General features: G+C 38.7%; 1 protein-coding gene and 1 pseudogene across 2 annotated transcripts in view; both read left to right on the forward strand.

Annotated features, from left to right (window-relative positions):
• Positions 1 to 6,541, forward strand: part of Tnpo1 (transportin 1) — a 92,068-nt gene extending 85,527 nt beyond the window's left edge. For both annotated transcript variants that reach the window (XM_090331810.1, XM_090331811.1), the window contains exon 25: positions 1,013 to 6,541. The gene's annotated coding sequence lies outside the window, so the exon portion shown is untranslated. The remainder of the gene's footprint in view (positions 1 to 1,012) is intronic.
• LOC150064383 (peptide chain release factor 1-like, mitochondrial) lies at positions 2,473 to 19,628 on the forward strand (annotated as a pseudogene).
• Positions 19,629 to 20,135: the final 507 nt, after the last annotated feature.

The following is a 20,135-nucleotide window of genomic DNA, read 5'->3' on the forward strand; positions in this document are numbered from 1 at the left end:
TATGCCCAAGCTGGCTTTGAACCTTGATCCTCAGATCTTGGTCTCCTGAGTAACTAGGATTACAGGTGTGAACCACCAGCACCCAGCAATCTTAGCTACTTTCTTTCTTACTGTTCTTTAAACCATTAAATTGTGTTAAGATTGAAAAGATTCCTTATCAAGAAAATCAAATGGCTGAAAGTACAGAGTACAGAAGATTCCCAAATGAAAGGGTTCAAAGGATAACCAAGTAAGAACATCAGTGAAACAGGAATTAAATTTTACTTTTGGATGGGGCCAGAACTGGGGACCTGGGCACTGTCTTTGGACACTTTTGCTCAAGGCTACTCTGCCACTTGAGCCACAATACCATGTTAGCCAGCATTTTTATTGCCTATACTAAAAAGCATCTCACAACCAAAAGAAGCTGATGCCTTTTGGTGTTTAATTAAATTATACCTTTAATATATAGTGTGAACTAGAAAAATACATGGTGCTTTGACTCTCTGTAAGGAAAGGTACTACGGTTGTTTGTTTGTTTGTTTATTTATTTTTGCCAGTCCTAGGGCTGAGCACTGTCCTTGGAAGCTTTCTCAAGGCTAGAGCTCTACCACTTGAGCCATAGCACCATTTCTGGCTTTTTTCTATGTAGTTGTACTGAAGAATCGAACCGGGGTCTTCATGCATGCTAGGCAAACACTAGGCCAAACTCCTGGCCCCCTACTGTTTAATTTTTAAGAAAGGTTACGTGTTATTGTAAGACATACCAGTTGCCATGGAGGTCCATAAAGCAATAACAGATAAAGAATTATGCTGATAGCATGACCCAGGCAATTTCATCTGAACAAAGACTACCCATCTCCATATATGTCTCCAATTTGGCCTCATTTTCAGGCCTGATGTAGGCGACAATTGAGATGGTAGGAAAAGAGTGCAGCATGATTGAGATTCACATGAGCTTGCTATTTGAATAATTTTATGTTCTGGTGGCTGAGAATAAAATGTTAAACATTTTTGTTATTTTTTCTTACAGGTCCTTCAGTGTTGGAGACTATGAGGGAGCCTCTGCACCCAGGGAAAATGTTACCCTTTACAGGGGGGAAGGGTAAACCAGTAGGGAATACAGTACAATCCCAACCCTACTGGGAGGGGCGGGAGGGAGGTGTTGCCGTCACTGTATTAAGTCGATGTTGGGAAATGTTTTAACATCTGGAGCCTTTGTGGGTGGAAATCTGTCTCCAATTACAACTCTGCACTGGATGTGAAGAAGCAAAAAAATAATAATAATTTCAGAAATTCAGTCTACTCACAAAACAGTACATTCTGGAATATTATGGGGAATTGTACCAAAACAAGAACCGTATAAATGATGCATAGGGACAAGAAAGAGGGAAAATTCCATAGCGCACAATAAAGAAAACTTAAGAATGGGGGTTACAAACAGTGAAGAAGGTTTTTTCTTTTTTTACTTAGAAAGTTTTTTATATAAACTTTCCATATATGGGGCCTTGTTTTGCATGCTGATGAAGAACTACACACACAAAAAAAAAAACTAGTAGAGTTAAAATCAGCTTGCCTTCCCATAGCAGAAGCAGGTTCTTGGAAGTTAACAATTTAAGGTACCCCCCCAAAAAAGTTGGAAATAAAACAAAACAAATTTAAACAATGAAGCACCCTGTGAAATGCCAAATGAGTCACTCCTTTTACCTTTGTGGGCTGGGCAGGGGGGGAGGAATAAATGGGATTGGGCATATCATAACTAAAGATAAAATCTTAATTTTACATTAAACATTAGTGGATATAATTTGATGGTTGTACTTCATTAGATTTAATTTCTAGGCCAATGCAATACTTTAAAGTGCAGTTTAAGATTCAGGCATGCATTCTGGCTCATAGTGATTGAAAGTAATTTAAATTAGTGGGGAAGTAGCATGCCTGCGTCACATAGAGTGAGATTGGTATTCATTTACCTATGTTGCGCCAGTTTGTGTTGCAGTTTACCAATTCAATATTGCCCTGCATTTAAAATTCCTTTTAAAATTTGTGGATTTTATTTTTATTAAGAATATAGATATATAAAGTACTGTAGTTTACAACTAGGCCTTGAAGTATCTCTTTAGGAACTGTTAGGAATAAGATTGATATTGTATTGTGTGTAACCTGCACAATGTGGAAAGCTGATATACCTGTGCAAAATCTTTGCCTCTGTGCTGTCAGTGTGATGTGCTTTCTGCATGGTTATATACTACTAGTGATTTTATCAAAACTTCAAAAGTTTAAATTACATGGTAAAAGATCTGTAAAAGGCTGCATAAATGTTAGTTGGCACATAAAGACAATTGTAGAAGTTGAAAAATGATTGCTATATTTCAGTGTTTATTCCCACCCAACATAATGCCTTCTAAGCTTTTCCCCTTTTTTGTTCAAAGCATGATCTTAAAGATATGTTTAAGTTAATGGATGTAATGCAGGGTTCCTACACTGTATTGGCGCATGTTGGTGGCCCTCTGTGCCCTAGATACACGCACACAGGGTACAAGTCAAAAGCTACAGAGTGAAAGTGGGTTTGGATCCTTTTCATTTCATTTGTTTAGCTTTTCTGTTATTTTTCTCTACTTACTTGTATTCCTGTGAATAAATCCTTGTTAAGTTAACCCTTTACTTTTCCTTCCATGTGTATTTTCTTATACTGTGAATGTGAAAACCTAACTGGTACACTTGATCTTATGTCCATATGAAAGTGCAAGTCTTTATTAATTTGGATTGCCTGAGCAGTGTATCCCATGATGATGAAGGAAAATGGAGAGATTTTTCTTTTTAACTCTGCTGGTCAGAGATGAAGCCACGCCTTTCCATTTTTCAATGCTGCATATTTAATCTGCAACAAAAATATTAAGCCATAACAGCCTTTTTATATTTGAGTTTGTCACCTTTGCATTGCAGAATAAGTACTGAATAACCATTTTTATAAGCAGTTGCTCCTCTTTGCATGGTTCTGTTCTCCACATGTTGAATGATACAGCCATTGCACTGAAGTTCGAGCTGTGTGTGACTTTATAAATACCATTTCAAAAAATTTCAAATGCATGATAGCATGCAAAAAGGTTTTTGTTGTGTATGTGTTGTGTGTGTTTTAACATGTTCTTTTACCTTCTTTCCTCTACTTTGGCTTTGCAAATTTCAGTCTATAGAACTTAAATAATTTTATAATGCTTTTTTTTTAATTATAAATTAGATTCAAAGGTATGTGGCATTTTGCTTTCTAGTATGTTGCTTCTCTGGGAGCTCAAAATTTACTATTTAAGTCTTTGAAACCTAAGTAGATGCTATTTTATTCTTAAATTATAGTGGTACCCTCTAGTGCTTTACATACTTTTTAGAATTTAATATGGGGATATTTTAATATTCAGGAATAAGTAATAAATATTTTAAATTGGAAGGCCAGGTACTTCTTTAAAGATAGTAAAAACAAGTATATAAAACCTTTTCAATAAAATTATCTGAGTCTGATTGACAGTTGTATACTAACTAAAAGCAGTGTTGTCACCTGTCTGATTAGAAATTAATTTGTGGTTCTGCAGATACTCATTTTAGTAATCACTTAACCTGTTTCTAAATTGAATGAAAAAGTTAAGTACATAGGACTGGCCACCTGAAATTAGGTTGAATTAGGGGAGGGGACATTTCTCCATTAAGGCTATTGTTTCTTCCTAATTTGCATATAATATACAATAAAGTAGTCTAGGAATTTGCAGAAGCCATTTAAGTTATCTTTTGAGGTAAGCTCTGATTTAGCATTTATTCTGGAAAAAAAAAACCTAATACATCATGGGATATATATATATATAAAGCAACTTCTTGTGGTGTAGTCTTAATAGTTTTGAATGTTGAGTGACTGTCTAGGAGGTTGTTTGTCTTTGTTACATTCCAGTGTTTCCACCTCTTGGCATGCTTAGAGCACGGCTTACTTCATCTGCTCCTTCCACACTAAAATGCTGTTAGTGTGCTCAACTAAGATAGGCAGCCGCTGCTAAGTGATGTAGATTTTCTACTTGAATATTTTTATGTTGTAGGAACCTCAGGAGGTCAGTGTTTACTGTTTTATATATGCCTTCTTTCCCCTGTTTGAGCTTCTCTCTTCGAAGGATTCTAACAGAATAAAAGCTGCTGATCAACCTAAGTTGGAAACAGAAAGTCTTTTATCACTTAAATGCATACTTGGCAGTTCCATGTTACAGTAGTCCATTAGTGAGTGAACTTAGTGCCGCAGATATATTCATTTATTCAGGAAATTTGCTTTTTGTATTGTCTAATCTCTTTAATGACTTCATACTGTGTTTTAAAAAAATCACTTTTATATATATTTTGGTTGGTTATTTCTAAAATAATCAACATGTAAATATCTTTGAAAGCCAGTTCTGATGCTTTACATTTTTGCTACTTCGTTTTGTTATGCAGATTAGATTTCAGAAGGATAAATTTAAAACACTTAACCAAGCCATTACATCTTACAGACAAAACAAGTAGCATACATTTTATAACTAACATTGATAAACACTGTGATTTTTTTTTTTGGTTAAGACTTTTTCATTGATCTGAATTGCTTAAATTGCATATATTGTAAAATAGAATCAGATGTATATTTTAAAATAGTTTCAACTGACTTCTAAATGCTTTGTCTACTCAGTTATGAAATATTCAGATACAAGTTTTATCTCAGGTGAATATCCTTGTATCGTTTTTGCTTTGGTGACATATGCTTGTAAAAGGTCATCATACAGTCTTAGTTTTTTGTTGTTGTGGTTGAGTTTTTTAGTGTACTTCACTGAGAATCTTCCCATTTTTCCAATTGTAGTAGATTAGAGTGATATAAAATCTTCCCAAACCATTTTCACATGAAGGTTCACCTGAAAGTGAATTCCTCCTCCAAACCTACAAAAATAGGAAAGTGGAAAATTTTCTCTCTTATATAAAATTTCTCTGCGTAGCTGCATTGCCAGACTTAATTTAACTAAACTTGAGTCTAAATTTAAGAACTTTGCCATGAGAAAAAAAGTGAGTTTTTTGCTTTATGACCTGTATTATTCATATTGAATGTATTAACAGTTAGCAAAGCAAAACATTCTTTCCAAGAGAAGAGTGTGTTGTGTATAACCAGTTTTAGTCCATTCTTTGGTAGTACTTCAAAACACAGCTGTGCTTGTGGTATTACTTTTGCAAATATTACAAGGGGTGGGGAACATATTACCACTAATATTGTTAGGCATTGAACAAGCATTGAAGTCAAGAAAACTGTGGCCATCTAATAGTTAAGGGCTTGGGATAATCCAGATGAAAAATGAGAATGAGATAAGCTGTGTTAATAGTATCATTTAGTATTAATACCATGCAGTGACATTGTATGCCTACCAGCCTAGTGCACTTTGTACTATACTAAGTATGGCAGTGCTTCTAACGTCTCTTTAATTCACATGAATGTTAGCTTCATTTACCTCTGTATACTTTTTGGGGTGACTTGTGATCTTTTCCCCCAATGGCATTACATGTATGTAGGTAGTTCTCTATACCTAATTATTATACATGCTATTTTAAGGTATACATTTAAACTACAGCTACTTTATTGTGATTTATATCCCTGAATGTATGCATGATTTTGAGGGAAGTTAAAAATGGTGATTTTTTTTCCATCTCTTGTACATTTTAAAAACTAAGCCAGATTTATTTGCCAAGCAGAATGTCACTACATTTAAAATAATAGAAAAAAAAAACAGTGGTTTTCTTTTTTTTAAAAAAAAAAAAAAGTTCCCTTACTCTGTGGCTTGGCATTATGCAGAATTGCTTATTTTATTGATCTTAATTATCTTGCTACAAAAGCCTGCTTAAACATGGTAGCCTGTAAGGCAGTTTTGATCCCTCCTAATGTCAGTCTTATAAGGATTCCAATATCCTCTTGTTCCTTCATTGTTTTGTTTTGTGGACATATATAACCAGTTTGAGATTCATTGATTTTTATGGAGATAATAATTAGACAATACTATATAATTAATTTTACTCAGTACATTGTCATCTTGAGACGAGATGTTTTTATGTGGTAAATCACTTCATATTTAAAAGTTTTACACTTAATATTCATGTTAACATTGGGTGCAATAATTTAGTAGTATTAGCTTTAGTTATAAATAACTGGATATTTCTGCTGACAACTTAGGTTGTATGAGTTATGCTTAAAAGCTTTAAATCTGATGTTTCCTGTACCTGCCACACTATGTTAGAATGTGTCCTTCAAACATATCCTCCTGCAATTTCTCAAACTGTACTACATTGATATTTCTTGAAGTCTAACTCTGTGCTAACAGATCTTCATTTTAAATAGAATACGGTTTTAATTTTTGATAAGCTGCTGAATTTTAAAGAGAGTTTTTTGGGGCCACCAAATATTTTGGATCATGCAGAGAATATATATTGTACTGTAGTAATTTTGTATTTACATTTGTATGATGTGACATAATAGATGTGAATGTTAATCACTGCTTGACTATGTTAATAAAGTTGTTTAACTATAGATGTTGCACTCTGATTTTTAATGGAAGGATAAACTTTGTCACCCTCATTCATTTTGGGTCTGATAGTCTTATGGTTTTGTTTGCTTTCTGGCAAAAGTTTATTTTCCTCAGCATACTCATTAGTGTGCATTTGTAAGTCAGAAACTTTATTTAGTAAAATAAAAAAAACCATCCTTTCCCCTACATTTTAAATAAGGTAAACACTGTGAATGTAAGATGTATGTCCCATTAAGTTTTTCTATTCAAAAAGTTAAGGCTATAATTTTGGAAGTTAACAAAAAATATTACTCTTGAGTTTGTAATTTTAATAGCTTCTTGTTACTATAGGACATTTCAGAGACATAACTGTTACATGGTCTTTTATTAGTAAAGTACAGCCAAAAATGAAAGAAGTGAGACTTGGGGGTTTTTTTTATGGGTAAATCACTTCATACACAGGTATGGAAATGTTACAATGAAACTTATGCACAACTAAAATACTAGTAAAAGTGTTCAAAATTATCTTTTTAAAATCTTTCATTATGCCTGACACGGTGGCTCATACCTGTAATCCTAACTGCTCTGGAGGCTGAGATCAGAGGATCAGGGTTCAAAGCCAGCCCAGGCACTAAAGAACATGAAACTTATCTCCAACTAATCACTAGAAACCAGGAAGTGGGGCTATGGCTCAAGGGCTAGGCCAGTAGCCTTGGAGCTGAAGAGCTCAGGGACAGCACCCAGGCTCCACAACTGACAAAATAAATTATTGTCAGATAGTTGTACAAAGGAGTTTCCATGCAATAAATCATTTTATAAGTATAATGTATCTTGGTTGTCACTTTCATCATTCAAGAAAATTAATTTAGATCCAACTGATTAAGTGCATCCTTGTGGCAAAGGTAAGACAAATCTTCCTTGGTTTTTCTAATTCCAGTCTCCCACAAGTACTGCCTTTTTCAAAACATATTCTTATAGACTTATTTGTATGCGTACAGGCATAGGCAGAAGTTGAAATTACACCAACAAAGTATATGAAAAGGAAAAGGAGGGGCCAGGAGTTTGACCTAGCGGTAGAGTGCTTGCCTAGCATGCACAAAGACCCACATACATAGAAAAGTCCAGAACTGGTTCTGTGGCTCAAGTGGTAGAACACCAACCTTGAGGAAAGCCCAAGGACAGTGCTCAGGCCCTGAGTTAAGTCCCCAGGACTGGCCAAAAAAAAAAGGAACTTCATTCTGTGAAAGCTCAAAGTGGTTTATAGCCGTGGTACAAATTGGCATCCCTTTCTAGGGGCTATAAGACATGGAGAGTTTTAAGGGGATCAGTGCTCAGATTCATAGATACACTACTAAAACTCAGTCCTAGAAAAGTTGGTGAAACACCCATAAAGCATCCCAAGTCTTGCATATGGGTTGGAACTAGGGAAACTCTTGAGCTTCCAACAAGGGGAAGCTTCCTGTTAAAACCACTAAAGCAGGATATCTGAGCCAGTGGTACTTCCTGTGTATTCCTGAAAGTTGGTGCTTTGAGCCAATTATGCTCAGATTCAGACACAGGAAGAGTGAGACTTGGGTTTCTTTTATCTATGTGTAAAAATATTCCCTTGACAAATGTCAGGAAAGAAATTTAATATTCAAAATAAGACTTAGCTTTTGAGAGGAAATGGTTAAGCCCATTTGCTCAAGATTCTGATTTGTTGCAATCATCTTGAAAAACAGCCAGACAGGTATAAATTGACCTGTTGTCCTAGCTCTTGAGGCTATAAGTATTAGAGGACTGCACTTTGAAGCCAATCCTAAGCAAACAAATCCAAGAGAAATACCTCCTATTAGCCAACAAAAAGCTGGAAATAGAAGGGTGACTTACATTGTAGAGTACCAGACTTTATCCAAAAAAAAGCCAAATGAGCATTGAACTGAACTGGTGTAGTTTTATTTGGTAGTGAATTAATACTCTGACTAATTGCTTATATTTAGTATGATTAGGAATGTTTGGGAGAACTGGCAACTTTGAGTTTGGATTTTCTGGGTGTTATGCCATTGAAAATAGAAATCACTAATTGTGACTGTCATTTTGTGTTAACATCAAAAAAGAACCTATCCAGTGTTAATGGCATGCTGCGAAGTCACAATCTGGGAGTTTAACATACATCCATTGGCAGTAGTAATCAGGAGATGGCTATTTTAGTGTTCTGCTAATCACTTGATGTAATGCATTCTATACATTTTACCAATATTACTTTGAAATTTGAAATTTATTTTTCATTTATTCACTTTAAGGACATCATGAAAAAATTAGAATAAGTGAATGATTCTAAATGAATGTTAATACAACTACCCAGTGATATAACATGATTGTGTATGGATATATAATTTCTACACTGTTTTTAGTTGTTAGATTGTATCTAAATCTATCATCACTGAAAGATTGACACAGCTACACAGTAAAGTATGAGCACCTTACAAAACTGCCCTAGCCAGGTGCCAGAGACTCATGCCTGCAATAGTTGCTACTCAGGAGGATTTGAGGCAGCCATCCCTGGTAGAAAAGTCCCTGTAAGACTTCTCTCTAAGGGGCCGGGAGTTTGGCCTAGTGGTTAAAGTGCTTGCCTAGCATGCATGAAGACCCGGGTTCGATTCCTTGGTACCACATACATAGAAAAAAGCCGGAAGTGGTGCTGAGGACAGTGCTCAGGCCCTGAGCTCAAGCCCAGGACTGGCAAAAAAAAAAAAGACTTCTCTCTAATTAGCCGCTCAAAAACTGGAAGTAATGCTGTGGCTCAGAGTGGTAGAGCATATGGCCGGGAGTTTAGCCTTATGGTAGAGTGCTTGCCTAGCATGCATGAACACCCGGTTCGATTCCTCGGTACTACAATCGTCATTAAAAAAAAAAAAAAGCCGGAAGTGATACTGAGGCTCAAGTGATAGAGCTCCAGCCTTGAGAAAGTCCAAGGACGGTATTTAGGCTGTGAGCTCAAAAAAAAAAAAAAAAAAAAAAAAAAAAAAACTCGTGCTGGATTTCTCAGTACCACAAATATAGAAAAAGTCAGAAGTGGTGCTATAGCTCAAGTGGTAAAGCTCTGGCCTTGAGAAAGCCCAGGGATAATGCTCAGGCCCTGAATTCAAGCCCCCAGACTGCCCCCCCCCAAAAAAAAGAAAGAAAAAGAAAAAGAACGATATTTATTATTGCAATGATATGTATACCCTGCAACTCAAAGGGTGCTATCATGTTCTGCCTTTTAGTTTAATCGTGTGTTTTTCCGATTTAGGAGATTTTTATGTTAAAAGCTTGTATGTTTTCAAAGCACATATTTAACATGGGCCTTACATTGCAGGCATTATTCCCTTTTTTCATGTCAGATAGTTATATAGTCTTGCCCTTGGATTTTGCATGTCAGAGGGATATGACATGAATGCTCAGAACAAGAGACAGCAAAGAGTGGTAGATGATATCTGAGAAGTATCTGAAGGCTGCATAGTGTCGAGCTACTTATAGGGGTTATAGTAGAGGTTCTGTTGTTAGTATCTGAAGAGTTAAGGCAACTTCGATCAGGGTGGTAGTAGAGAAGGTGAAAAATGTTTAGGGTGTTTGAAGGAGTAACCTAGGGTGCAAAAGTAGTGTATATGTGGTTTGTGGGAAGGGGGTTGGAATTACTAGTTGCGCTGAAGAATGGTGAAGTAGGGCTGGGAGTGTGGTTTAGTAGTAGAGTTCTTGGCTAGCATGTATGAAGCTTGATTCCTCAGTACCACATAAACAAAGCTAGAACTGGTACTGCTTCAAGTGGCAGTGTGCTAGCCTTGAGCAAAAGCTCAGGAACAGAGTCTGTGCCCTGAGTTCAAGCCCCAAGATTAGCAACAGAAAAAAGAATGGTGCTGGTGGCTCATGCCTGTAATTCTAGCTACTCAGGAAACTGAAATCTGAGGATCATGATTCAAAGCTAGCCAGGGCACAATAGTCCTCATGAGACTCTCAAAAACTGGAAGTGGCCCTGTAGTTCAAAGTGATAGAGGGCTAGCTTTGAGCAAAAGAGCTCCTGGACTGTGTTCAAGCCCTAAATTCATGCCTCAAAACAGAGAGAGGGAAAGAATGGTTTGGGCCAAAAAGTCAATTGCCTTAACTAGAATGGAAAAGCTCTAGTATTTGAGTTATCTATGAGATGGATTTGGCCATTGGGGTTTTATGAAATAATCTGGATGGAGATGGAGTGTTTATGTAAATAGTTGAAACTATGATGCTGGGAAATACTGAAGACTAGAGAAGTGAGAAATTTCTGGGACAAAACCTGAAGCATGAGAAAGAAAAAAAAACCTGAAGCAGTCCACAAGGTGACTAAGAATTTACTTGATTTACCCGTGGAGGTTTTTGGTTTTAACTAGCTATAGACACATCAAAATAATGCTTCAACCACCTATCTTCAAGAGTGTCTAGAGACCTTGGACTTTCATATTCTCATTGTCACAGTGGATGACTTTAAATTCCTGAAAACTGAAGGAGAAACTTATGAAAACTGAACTGCCACAGTAACCCTGTGTGGGTTACATCTCTAAATGGCCTCCAGCTTCTAGTATCTAGACTTAAATGCCATGCTGAAAAGAATAGTAATCTGTTTATAGAAGCCTATGTTTGTAGGAGACTAGGAAGTGCTTTTGGTAGGGTTTGGTTTTGTGGAATTTTGGCTGTTTTGGATTTTATAGTGATGGGGTTTTTTTGTGTAAGAAGAAGCAAGGGAGGTGCCTGGGGCTAGAGGTCAAGTACTAAGCAATGACCCTGCGCTTTTGTGCCGAGGGCTAGTACTCTACCATTTGAGCCACAGCTCTAATTCCAGCTTTTTGAGGTAACAGATTTTCATATCAGGGATGACTTTGAGCAATGATCCTCAGATCTCAACTTCATGAGTAGCTAGGATTATAGCATGAGCCAACCAAATATTTTTTTTTAATCAATCATGGAACTTCTCAGGTCGTAGGCACTGTCCCTGAGCTCAACAGCTCAAGGCTAGCGTTCTACCACTTTGAACCACAGTTCCATTTACAGTCCCAGTTTTTAAGTGATTAATAATAGATAAGAGTGTCACAAGGACTTTTTTTTGTGGATCATGGGGCTTGAACTTGGCCTGGGTACTGTCCCTGAGCTCAACAGCTCACACTACCACCTGCTCTTGAGCCAAGCCCCATTTCCCATTTTCTAGAGGTTAATTGGAGATAAGAGTCTCAGGTCCTTTTGTGCCGGGGTTGGCTTTGAACCTTGATCCTCAGATCTCAGTCTCCTGAGTAGCTAAGATTATAGTCCCAGCTCACAAGGACATTTCTACCCAGACTGGCTTCAAAGCAGAATCATCAGATCTCAGCCTCTTGAGGAGTTAGGTACAGGTATGAGCCACCATAAAGATAAAAATCTCAATCTGATGTTTTCAAAAACTATACTTTCAGGAAATAAACTATTGATGTTGAGCTGGGAGCATGGCCTAGATAGTAGAGTGCTTGCCTCGCATGCACAATCTCTGGGTTCAATTCCTGGGTATCACATACACAGAATAAGCCAGAGTGGCATTGCAGCTCAAGTGGTAGAGCACTAGCCTTGAGAAAGCCCAAGCACAGGGGCTGGGAGTTTGGCCTATTAGTAAAGTGCTTGCCCAGCATGCACAAAGACCATGGTTCAATTCCTCCATACCACATACAAATAAAAACCTGGAAGTGATGTGTGGCTCAAGTGTTAGCCTTGAGAAAGCCCAAGGACATTGCCCAGGTCCTGAGTTCAAGCTCCAGGACTGGCAAAAAATCCTAGTGATGTTTGAATGCAGCTTTAAAAGAACTTAGCCCAGAAACATCTAATGCTCATGAATCTAGCATGCTAGAGTCAATTGCAAAGTTAGATTGAAGCTCAGGAGCTAGACTAGTGTTCACCTAGCATGCACAAAGCCCTGGGATGGATTCCTTGTTACCACATACACAGAAAAAGCTGGAAGTGGTGCTGTGGCTGACATGATAGGGTGCTAGCCTTGAGCAAAAAGTGTCCAAGGACAATGCCCAGGCCCTGAGTTCAAGCCCCAGGCAGGACTGACAAAAAAAAAAAAGATGGATTACTCCACAAATGTTGTGAAAACAATAGCTATTTGCAAAGAAAATTGAATCCAAAGCTCATATGTGTATATATATATATATATATATATATACACCAGAAAGAATTCAAAGTACAACAAAGATCAACCTAGAAATTGTCATATACACAGGCATTTGTGCTTAACAGGTAGGTTCAAATTTTATTATTTGAACATGATGGTATATTTATACAAACTGTATAATATGTCATTACTGAATATGGACAATTGTAGCACAATGGTATTTAAACAAAAAATGAAGGTAATGAAAACTTTTCAGCTGTTGATCTGAAAAGAAGCACATAATTATATTCTCTGAAACAATAAGTCTCCTAAATATTTATGACAATAATAAGGAAAGGTGCTAGCTTTACATTCACTAAATTGGAAACTAAGGCTGCATGAATTGTTAATGAAGGCAGCAGAGGAACCTATAATCCTGACTTAATGCCACTGTTTCAGACACTAGTTTGTCATTGCCCAATAAAACTGAAAACTTTAAAGCCAGCCTGAGCACAAAAGAACCTGAGATTCTTATTTCCATCTAACCTCCAGAAAACAGAAAGTGGGGCTTAGCTCAAGGGTAGGGTGGTAGCCTTGAGTTGAGGAGTTCAGGGACAACTCCCAGGCCTAGGGGTAGGGCGGCAGCCTTGAGCTGAAGAGCTCAAGGACAGTGTGAAGGCCAGAGTTGGAGTTCCATGACCCACACACACAAAAAAAGCACCCTTGAAACCTTAATCAGGAGCTGGTTGCTCACGCCTGTAATCTTAGCTGTTTAGGAGCTTGACATCAGAGGATCATGGTTCAAAGTCAGCTTGGGCAGGACAGTCTGTGACATTCTTATCTCCAATTAACCACTAGAAAACCAGAAGTGGAGCTATGGCTAAAAGTGGCAGAGAATTAATTTTAAGCAAAAGGGCTCAGGGACATCTAGGCCCTGAGTTCAAGATCCATAAAAGGATTGAGAGTTACTAAATGTTTTCTTCCATATGTCCTAGGATTTTATAAGTATCAACATGTCAGTTTATGAGTATAATGCATCTTGACACAGCTCAGCCCTTCTTCATACCTATTACTTTTCAATTGTAGGTACGTGGTTTGTCTTATGATGAGCTCAGTTTTCTTAGGACTCTAGGTTGAAATTGTATATAAGTAAAAACATTTCCACTAGAGGGTGCCGTTCACCTGGATTAACCTTAGAATGTTGTTAGAGTATTTTGTAGGAATGTAAGTGATATGCCTGGGATGAGAGCGGATTTCCAACCCTTTCGTGCATGCTAGGCAAGCACTCTACTGCTAGGCCAAACTCCTGGTCATGATGGTGCTTGTTTTTGCACCATGTAAGTGATCAAGGATCTAAGAGTTCTGGGGAACCTAAAGTTCCTATGACAACAGAAACTCTAAATAGTTAATACATAAATGCCAAGAGTACATGTTCATGTATTTGCAGTGCCCTGAAAAATTTCCAGGAGATAATAAGTGCTCAATAAATATTTGTTGAATGAATGAAAGAGGGCAGTTTCAGAGCGCCCATGGGCACTAGCTCATTTGATCTTGACAGCCTCTGAGGTCAGCTCTATTGTTCCTTTTCCACAGAAAACAAGTACATCATAGGTTGTGGGACATGATATGATTCAGAATGATGGAATTCCTCCTATATAATTCTGGAGCCCATGCTTCAGGGAAAATACTATCCTGCCATTTTTTACATGTCACCAGCAGACAGGTGAAGACTCTGCTATAGGCGATTATTGTGCAAAAGCGGATGGATGCATCTGTTCCTGAGAACTTGTAGCTGTCAGTCTGTAGGGCTTGGTGTGTCCCCTGGGACCACACACTGGCCTTGGAGAACATTCACTTCCCCTCTGTAAGAGATGCAAAGGGAAGAAACACATTTACCATACAGCCAGAGTTATGAACAGTACAACTAGTCCTTACCCCACCATCTACTTGACTTTAATTTCATCTACTAAAAGAATGAAAGGTCATGATCCCAGATTAGAGAAGAATGATGAATAAATGCAATCATCTCAATCCTTGGCATTTATCTCCCAGCAGGTCTTGTGCTAGGTAAGCCTATTGGCAATTGGCATTTTGAAATTTTTGTTTTACTTCATTGCTTTTTCTGCTCAAGCTACCACTTGGTTGCAAATCTAGCAAAAAAAAAATTTTTTTTTGCCAGTCCTGAGCTTGAGCTCAGGGCTGCCCTTGGACTTTCTCAAGGCTAGAGCTCTACCACTTGAGCCTCAGCACCACTTCCGGCTTTTTTCTATGTATGTGGTACTGAGGAGTCGAACCCGGGTCTTCATGCATGCTAGGCAAGCACTTTAACCACTAGGCCAAACTCCCAGCCTTGAATTTTTTTTTCTATCTACTAGAAGTTACATTACTTAAATAGTGGTAGATTGAGCTGTATTTCAAAAGTTACTTTCTGAATGAGTAATCCATTTCTTAACTACAACAAATGACATGCTGTGTCTGTGAGTGTGTGTGTGTGTGTGTGTGTGTGTGTGTGTGTGTGTATGTGTGTGTGTACACAAGCAAATAGTATTCTGTAACATCTCTATTTTGCTGCTGGAGCTGCTGTTTGGGTAAAGTAATCCAGGTTTAAAGCTGCCCAGGGCAGGAAAAGTCCATGAGACTCCAATTTAACCAGCAAGAAACTGCAAGTGGGGCTATGATGCAAGTGGTAGAGAACCAGCCTTGAGAAAAGAGAAGCTCAGAGACAATGCCCAAACCCTGTGTTCAAACTCCAACAACCGCATAAAACAAACAAGCAAAAAACACAAGGTCACAGGAAAACCACTGGTCCGGGGAGGGAAGTTGAAACCTAAGAGGAAGTAACATCTGATGAAAACAAGTTAAGGCACGAAATAGGACTTCCTCTTTCCCTTCCTTTCTCCAAATTCCATGGAAATCACAAAGAACAATTTTTTAATGTACTCAAGATAGCACAGTAAAAACAAAACAGCAACAACATAAGTAAAAGGTTACAAAACAGAACTGATTGACAGAAAAATTTAGCAGAACCGAAGAAATAAACCATTATGGATATTGAACATTCAGTTAACTAAAGCAATGAATAACAGAGCTACCCACTTGAGAACCTGCAGCCCTTGGAGGTGCTTCTGGAAGAACTCCCTGCATTATATAAGTGGCTGAAGATAAAGGTCAACACTACTGCCCCCAGAGGATGCAGTACTTGGAAAAAGGAAGCCAGGCTGAGAGCTTGCTGAGCTCCTCTCTTCCCATCCCACTCAGTTCTGTCACTTGGCAGAAGACAGGCAGGCAGAAAGACAGAGAAAGGAATAATTTGAAAAGGATGAAATTATTGAAGAAATTTTAAAAATATTTCCCAGAACTAAAGAGGGACTTAGATTCAAAGAGTTTACTAAATGCCAGGCAAAATTAACAAAATCATCTTCTAAAAAGATGCTGAGGTATTACATGACAAAGAATGCATGTAGTATCCAGGGTGGGGAGCATAGCCTAGTGGTAGAGTGCTTGTCCAGCATTTATGAAGCCCTGGGTTCGATTCCTCAGTACCACATACACAGCAAAAGCTGAAAGTGATGCTGTGGCTCAGGTGGCAGAGTGCTAGCCTTGCATAAAAAGTGTCCAAGGACAGTCCCCAGTCCCCAGGACTAGCCAAAAAAAAAAAGCCATTAAAAAAAAGAATGCATACAGCATCCAAATAAATGATCATGTTTTGTCTTTCCTTTTAGAAACTACCTAAAATTAAGAGTGAACTGAGTGCCAGTTCAATTCCTAATATGGGGAAAGGAGAGGAAAAAAGGGCAAAGAAGCAGTAATAGCAGCTGTGTATTAGATGAACCTAGAATAGAAAGGACTGTAAGAGGAAAGTCAAAGATTTAGGGAGGCTTAGAGCCCAGGTCAATCAGCTTCTAAAAAGACAGGGGAAACCATGTATCAGTGGCTCATGTCTGTAACTCTAGCTGCTCAGGAGGCTGAGACCTGAAGATCCTGGGTGGAAGCCAGCCCAGGCTAGAAAAATCCATGAGACTCTTATCTCTAATAAACCAGCAAGAAATCCGGAAGTGGAGCCAGGTGTGGTGGCTCCCGCCTGTAATCCTAGCTACTCAGGAGGCTGAGATCTGAGGATCATGGTTCAAAGTTAGCCCAGGCACTAAAATCCGTGATACTCTTATCTCCAATTAACCATCGGAAAAAGCTGGAAAGCAGGAAGTGGTGCTGTGGCTCAAGGGGTAGGATGGTAGCCTTGAGCTGAAGAGCTCAGGAACAGTGGCCAGGCCCAGAGTACAAGTCCCATGACCACCACCAACAACAACAAAAAAGCCAGAAACGGTAGAGTGCTAATCTTGAGCAAAAATCTCAGTGACAGCCTCCCTGCTCTGAGTTCAAGCCTCATAGGCAGGCACACACACACACACACACAGAAGCCAGCTGAGTATATGACTGTAAAGGATATCACATAGCCTAACATGAAAACCCAGTAATTCCTGTTCTTGTAATAACAGAATGAAGTTCTTTAGTAAAGACTTTCCTGGCATCATTTGGTCCGAGAAAAAGCTGAGGAAGTAGATTTGAACAAGAAATATCACAAATTAATCATATTTTTCAGGAAGTAGTCTGCAGTTAAGGAAACAGAGAAGGAAGACTGGGTTGTGACATCCCTTTGGTGCTGACCTCAAGTGGGTTGCAGAGATGCAAAATCGAAAGGATGTGATCACACAGAAAACACCGTGGTGTGAGGAGGGTCTCTGATGTCTGGGTGAGCAACCTGACTTCTCTCAGAACCCGCATTTTATTTCAGATTAACTTCTTTGTTGTTGGTTGTGGTTGTGGGACTTGAACTAAGGGCCAGAATGCTGTTCCTGAGCTCTTCATCTTAAGGCTAGTGCTCTACCACTTTGAGCCACTGAGCCATTTCTGTTTTTCTGGTGGTGAATTGGAGATAGAGTCTCTTGGGCTTTCATGCCCAGGCTAGCTTTGAACCTTGATCCTCAGATCTCAGCCTCCTGAGCAGCTAGGATTACAGGGGTGAACCACTGGCAACTGGCTCTATCATTTGCTATCTTTAAACACAATATTATATTGTTCCTGTACTGCTTTGTATTTTGAATATAAGACTAGTTACTTCCCTATGTACTTACTTACCAGACAGCACACCAGATAAGTAGGTGTTTATTTTTGTCTGTCATCCCCCCTGACTAAGATTTCTGAGACCAGGGTCACTCATTTTTGTTATGATTGTATAACCCACATCTAAAACTACCAGTACACATGCATGTCCATGGGAGGGTGGGAGAGGGCACCGAATCAGAAGAAAAAAGGGTGAAAAATGCAGCAAGGGAGGGCACTGGACAGGATGAAATTGGACTATGCAACTCATGGGTGGAGATAGAAGGGAGGGCCTGGGAGAGAATGAGAGAACAGATGACATTGTGTGAAAGGAAATGTACTTAGTACCTGATGTATACAAAGGTAAATGTGCTGTATATCCCTTAAAACAATAAAGTAACTTAGGGGTTTTTTGTTGTCGTTTTGGGTTTTTTTTTTCTTTTCTTTCTTTTTTTTTTTTCTTTTGCTTTTGTGGTTTCTTTTGTCAGTTGTGGGGCTTGAACTCTGGGCTTGGGTGCTATCCTTGAGCTCTTCAGTTCAAGGCTATCACTCTACCCCTTGAGCCACAGTGTTACTTCTTAATAAAGTAAACTAGAAAAACAAGGGTTCAGAGCAAGGCCTGTTGGTACAAGTGCTTGCCTAGCATGCATGAACCCCTGGGTTTGGTTCTTTGATACCACATACACAGAAAAAGCTGGAAGTGCTGCTGAGTCTCAAGTGGTAGAGAGCTAGCCTTGAGAATGTCCAAGAATGGTGCTCAGGCCTTGAGTTCAAGCCCCGGGACTAGCCAAGAGGAAAAAAAAGACCCACAAAAAACAAAGCCAGAGGGCCGGGAGTTTGGCCTAGTGGTAGAGTGCTTGCCTAGCATGCATGAAGACCCGGGTTCGATTCCTCGGTACCACATACATAGAAAAAAGCCGGAAGTGGTGCTGAGGCTCAAGTGGTAGAGCTCTAGCCTTGAGAAAGTCCAAGGACAGTGCTCAGGCCCTGAGCTCAAGCCCAGGACTGGCAAAAAAAAACAAAACAAAAAAAAAAAAAAAACAAAGCCAGACACTGGTGGCTCCCTCGTGCTACTCACGAGGCTGAGATCTGAGAATCTCGGTTCAAAACCAGCCCAGGCACCTAAAGTTCATGAGACTCTTGTCTCCAATTAACCACCAGGAAATCAGAAGGGCTCAAGGTGGTTCAGTGGTAGCCTTGAGCTGAAGAGCTCAGGGACAGAGCTAGGCCCGATCAACTTAAAAAAAAATTAATTTAAATTAAAAAAAGAAGAAGATTTGAGGAAACTTGTGGAGAATGAAGTAGCCTTGTGTCAAGAAGAAATAAGTCAGTTGAAACATCAGATTGTTTTAAACTTTTCATTCCCTCAGAAGAAACAGATAAAAATGATTTGATCCCGAAAGTAACTACAGGAGGCAAAGGCACTGAGTTTTTGGAGTTGTTTTGTTTTGTTTTAATTTTCTGTGTTGTGTGTGTGTGTATGTGTGTGTGTGTGTGTGTGTGTGTTTACTTTAGAGATATTTAACATGTACCAACAATACACTACATTTCAAAACAGGCATTTTGAAATTCTAGAATATTTTCCAAGTGAAAAAGGTGGCCTTAAATGTGTATCTGCCAGTGTTGGTGATTCAGATGCCAATACATATATTTGAAGGAGGAATGCAAAATAGAGCAAGGACACATCCATTCTACAACGTGACTGTGGCAATATTACACTAACCTATGGAGATTAATCTGGTGATTGATCCTAAACATTTGAAAATTAATACTGAATGAGCCAGTAGAGCTGGGGTCAGTACATAAATACCACAGACAGTGCTGTTCTGATAGTTTATTGGGTTTCTGAGTGTCAAGAAGATCTCAAGTGGTTGGGTGTTTGGCCTAGTGGTAGAGTGTTTACTTAGCATGCATGAAACCCTGGATCAATCAATATCACATACGCCAGAAGTGGTGCTGTGGTTCAAGTGGTAGAGCAGCAGTGTTGAGAAAGCTCAAGGCCCTGAGTTCAAGGACTGGCAAAGGAGAAGAGGAAAAGAAGAAGGAGGAGGAGGAGGAGGAGGAAGAGGAGGAGGAGGAGGAGGAGATGGAGGAGGAGGTTCTCAAGTGAAAAATAGATGGCTTAGAAAAAATTGTGTGCAAAGCTGTATAGCATTGGATCTAGAAGAAACAAATAAAAGACAATGCTAGAAAAATCTAGATTGGAACATAAGAACATTAAAGAAAATAATATACAATTTTCCATAGAACCAGGTCACAGATCACCAAATAAACAAATCATTGCGTGATCTAGAAGCTACACAGGGAGACCATCTACTGGGTGAATTTAGGCTATCACTGAAGGACTATGCGGATTATGAATCCAGCAGAAGTTATTTTCAAAAGGAGACTTAAGTCAATATGTTATTCAAGCC

Source organism: Megascapheus bottae, chromosome 4 (genome assembly GCF_031878675.1).
Source record: "Megascapheus bottae isolate mThoBot1 chromosome 4, mThoBot2.hap1, whole genome shotgun sequence".
NCBI classification, from domain to species: domain Eukaryota; kingdom Metazoa; phylum Chordata; class Mammalia; order Rodentia; family Geomyidae; genus Megascapheus; species Megascapheus bottae.